This window comes from Portunus trituberculatus, chromosome 43, assembly GCF_017591435.1.
Source record: "Portunus trituberculatus isolate SZX2019 chromosome 43, ASM1759143v1, whole genome shotgun sequence".
In the NCBI taxonomy this organism is placed as follows: domain Eukaryota; kingdom Metazoa; phylum Arthropoda; class Malacostraca; order Decapoda; family Portunidae; genus Portunus; species Portunus trituberculatus.
Genome location: NC_059297.1, coordinates 13,996,911 through 14,001,910, shown reverse-complemented (window position 1 = coordinate 14,001,910; position 5,000 = coordinate 13,996,911). Strand labels below are relative to the sequence as shown.

Here is a 5,000-nt window from a genome sequence, read left to right as displayed (position 1 = left end):
ACGCCTCGCTTTATGTAGAAACAGTATACAAGAATGCCCGTACCCAGTAACCCCTTCAGTACCATAGCGCCCTTCTATATTCATGCTGCTTAATATTTGGTGATTTTATACAGCTTCAGAAACTCATGGGCGAGATTTAAATAAGGAGGACTCAGGCCATTGATCTTCTGACCTCAATAGATCCTTCCTAATGTCAATAAAATGGCCTAATCGTACACAAATCTAAAGGTAAAAATGTGCCCCATTACTGACGAAGTTAATTCCAACAACATCCTTTTTTTTTCCCATCATGCCACACTCATATGGCCTATAGAACATGTCATCTATGTAGTGGTACGTGCAGTCTTTCCCGGAGGTGGCTATGTGTACGAGTATCTATGAAGTTTGACGCCAGGAAAGGAAAACATGAACACCACCATCGTAATTTTCCGTCTTTTTTCTTTTTTCTTGTGAGAAGAGTCATCGCTGGACTCTTTAAAAGCACTTCCTCTGTGTGTGTGTGTGTGTGTGTGTGTGTGTGTGTGTGTGTGTGTGTGTGTGTGTGTGTGTGTGTGTGTGTGTGTGTGTGTGTGTGTGTGTGTGTGTAGCTTACTGTAAGACGGTTCCGGTACAAAAATTGCTCAACTTTCTTCATCGTCGGCCTTTTCCTCCTCCTCCTCCTACTCCTTCTCCTCCTCCTCCTCCTCCTCCTCCTCCTCCTCCTCCTCCTCCTCCTCCTCCTCATCATCATCATCATCATCATCATCATTATTATTATTATTATTATTATTATTATTAGTGTGTGTGTGTGTGTGTGTGTGTGTGTGTGTGTGTGTGTGTGTGTGTGTGTGTGTGTGTGCGTGCGTGCGTGCGTGCGTGCGTGTGCGTGCGTGCGTGCGTGCACGCGCGCCCACCCGCCCATTTGTACGTCCTGCCTCATGTTTCTCTGACACACACAAAAAAAAAAAAAAAATAAGAAAATAAGAAAAAAAGAAATTGAAAAAATGTTCATTAACAGATTAACTCAGTAAGGTTTGACACTCACCACATTTTATGAGGCGAGAGAGAAGCGAACAGAAATATATACCGTTTACCATTTGACCGTTACTAGTATGACATTTATTACTTCACTGGAGTAAGCAACACTACATGATAATGAAGGGATAGGATACAGCTGCAAACTCTAATATATAATTACGGTATGTTGTATCGTGGTGGAGTCCCTCCCTCGTCAGGTTCTGCTGGAGTGTAAAAGCTCTGCACAAATTAGTTGAACAGTAGTAGTGAAATCGCTACCTTACGTAATACCTCTAAAGAATATCATCTGCTTGAACTGTTGCCACCTCAATCCCAAAGTGACCTGACCAGCTGGGACCGTAGCCAGTACTGTAGGGCGCGGCCTGTGGAGACACCGCCGCACTGCCCCGAGGCGTTGACAAAAAATAAAAGCGAAAAATTTACAGCGTCGTTGTTTTATCATCAAATCGAAAGCCATTAAAAAAAATCTAGATTTAGAATGAAAGGCGAAAAGGAAGTAGAATAAAGTAGTTTGTTTTTATAATGACGAAACGTCAGGACAACGGTCCAGTTCCTGTGTGACGTCAAACTTGTTGAGATCATGCTATCACCAACGAAAACAGCCAACGTATTGTGAGAAATTTGGCCTGTATGACCCACTTAACTTGGATGTTGGATAAGCAATGTTTAAGCTCGACAAAGTTACGTATATTTAAAAAAAATAGAAAGAAATTGAAATACAGTCAGTAATTACATTGCTAGCGCTGGGTCAATGAGGAGACCGAAAAAGATGATTGAACTCCGATAGGGTAGGATAGGAGGAATAGGAGGGCTTGGTATAAATATGTAGGTTTAATGCGGGGACTATCATGAGTAGACCAGATGTCTTCTTGCTATCTTGTTTATGTTTGTGTTCATAATGTTCTTAAAACTAGCACCGTGACACATCGTTGCTTCACCACACACGTTCCCTCCTCAATGCCTCCCTTGTGAGTTCATGAAGCTCAGGATAACATGATCACACTCATGGTAATGGGTGACACATGTCCACAGTGTACTTATACTCGCGCCTTCACATTGATCTTATACACGTGCGTCCCGAGAGATGAGGAAAATAACATTGGTGGTGGAAGTCAGTCAGTGTTTGTTTAGGTGCCCGTTTAGTGTGTGTGTGTGTGTGTGTGTGTGTGTGTGTGTGTGTGTGTGTGTGTGTGTGTGTGTGTGTGTGGACTAAAGCTCTGTTCACATATGGTCGACTCTCAGAAGCAAATCCAATGAGACTTCACTGCCTCTTTCATGTCTTAAGCACACAAAAACTATGCTTTGGAGAGAGAGAGAGAGAGAGAGAGAGAGAGAGAGAGAGAGAGAGAGAGAGAGAGAGAGAGAGAGAGTCAGGTGTATGTCTTCTCGCCACCACCTCTGGGACGCTCTTATCTTCCTTCTGGGCATTACAAAAAATCATCATTATCACCGTCCGTAAAGAGCCGTCACAGATCCACAGCCTTCACTAATCTTCCGTGAGTCACGTTGTTGTACCAAGCCAAGGCGTGTTGAACTTGTACTCACTCTTCGCTCTCATTTCCTCACCTCTTGTCTGGTGTCACTGTCTGCTGCCCGTGTTATCTTTCGATGCTATTTCACTCAACTTTGTGATCCTGTTATCTGATCTTCTATCTCCAGATCCCGCTCTTCACTGTGTTCGTTGTAGTGTGACCTTACTAATGTCTTTAAATCCGTCTTTGTTCTCTTATCCATGTTGATCTCCATTAAGGTGTGTCTTTCTAAGCTCTTTACGGTACTCCAAGTTATCGTTTTCTCTTGTGTTTCCATTCAGTTTGTTCTTGTTTTATGCCCGTATAAAATATTGACCTGATAAATACGCATGAGAATAGTGATAATGATGATGAGGTACTGATGCTGTGAGAATTCAGGTTTGAAGCTCGCATTCTCAAAAGTACAAATAATTTAAGTCTTCCAAGTGTGTTTTCTTTTATGGTTTTAGAGTAAGTGTGACAACAATCAAGGAAATAAAATCATGGAAAGGCTAAAATGTCTCAGATCCTTCAATACTGGGACACAATTTTACTTTGAGATTTGTATACGATTAGACCATTTTATTGACTTTAGGAAGGATCTATGGACGTCAGAAGATTAATGGCCACAGTCTTCACGATTTTAATTCCCTACATGAGTTTCTGAAGCTGTATAAAGTCAAGAAAAATTAAGCAGAATGAATATGAAAAGGCGTCATGGTATTGAAGGGATTAAAATACGAGTCTGTTGAACCTTTCCCTCATGAACTGTCACTCAGTACTTCATCAACCAAGACTGAGGAGCGACTGCACTAAGATGTTCACACCGACGTTCGTATTTGTTGGTTATCTTAAGACAGCACCAACGACTCATGGCGAAACAATAGCGTGTGTGTGTGTGTGTGTGTGTGTGTGTGTGTGTGTGTGTGTGTGTGTGTGTGTGTGTGTGTGTGTGTGTGTAATATGAGTGATAATGATTAGCGTTAAACGGAAAATATTGGACTTAAATTAAAATTGCGATTGTAGTAAAGTGGAAGGCAGGTTTTATGGTTGTAGTTGGCAATAATAATAAAACGAAGCTGTAGGAGAAGCACAACAAGAATAACAACAATTACTCCATCTCTAACTACTATTTCTAATACTTATGATCATAAAAACATCATTATTACCATTATTATTATTATTTTTATTATTATTATGATGATGATGATGATGATGATGATGATGATGATGATGATGGACTACTACTACTACTACTACTACTACTACTACTACTACTACTACTACTACTACTACTACTACAGATGGAAGTAGACGAAAAAAAATATGATGTGATGTCATGCATAAAACACAGGTCATTTGGGTTCGTTCCTAAGACATACAGTACGTACTACCTAACAACGTTTTGGTTCACGTCCTTCCAAGAACAAAGGAACATCGCCTTCCTGCCTCGTTTCCCATCGCATTTCTCGTTAACTCACCAGATTTTGACTCGTAAAACACATGTTCTAATTCCCCGGGGCATTTCCTGACTGACTGACTGACTGACTGACTGACTTACTTACCAGCTGAGTGTGTGACATTTGACTGTGAGTGACTGTCTGGCTTTTGCTTACTGCTTGACTGTGATTTATGAACTAAGGTGATAACTCTGACCTAAGTGCGCATTGACTGACTGACTGACTGACTGACTGACTGACTAAGTAACTTTTGAACTGAGTGGTAAATTGTGTGCTTCATGTGTTTCATCTACTTACGTTCTGACTCACTGGCTGGGACTTGTAAGCTGAATATATATAACTGTGAATTATATACATATTTCACACACACACACACACACACACACACACACACACACACACACACACACACACACACACACACACACACACACACACACACACACACACACACACACACACGGTCAAATTCTTTAAATCAGAGTTAACAAAAAAAAAAAAAAAAGCTAAACACTTAAACTCCTCTAACATAAGATTCTCAACTGACGATTATTTTTCCTACTTGCAGGCAGCAGTATACGCCCTCACTTGAGCCCTCGAGCCATCTGAGACCCCTGTCCTCATCCACTAAGTAAGTAATATTTATCTTACGGTTACATAACTTTTTCTTGATATATGATCGTCATGCATATACTGTTTACTTTCTGTGATGTAGAGAGAGAGAGAGAGAGAGAGAGAGAGAGAGAGAGAGAGAGAGAGAGAGAGAGAGAGAGAGAGAGAGAGAGAGAGAGAGAGAGAGAGGTGTCCTTTATGAATAATAATATCCACATCATTTTTCCGTCTGAGACTGAAAATGTACAGAACATTAACTGCACGCGCGCGCACACACACACACACACACACACACACACACACACACACACACACACACACACACACACACACACACACACACACACACACACAGATTGAGAGAGGAAGGATGACAGTACGCGCATTCTGCAAACTCTTA

The 5,000-nt window shown here is 41.2% G+C and overlaps 1 protein-coding gene and 1 long non-coding RNA gene across 2 annotated transcripts in view; one reads left to right on the top strand and one right to left on the bottom strand.

Moving 5' to 3' along the window:
- The window catches only part of LOC123518444 (fucose mutarotase-like), a 311,140-nt gene that overhangs the window by 296,722 nt on the left and 9,418 nt on the right, over positions 1-5,000 (bottom strand). The window lies entirely within an intron of this gene.
- The window catches only part of LOC123518446, a 118,763-nt gene that overhangs the window by 104,505 nt on the left and 9,258 nt on the right, over positions 1-5,000 (top strand). Inside the window, exon 3 of the long non-coding RNA XR_006678800.1 lies at positions 4,557-4,619. This is a non-coding gene — a long non-coding RNA (uncharacterized LOC123518446). The remainder of the gene's footprint in view (positions 1-4,556; positions 4,620-5,000) is intronic.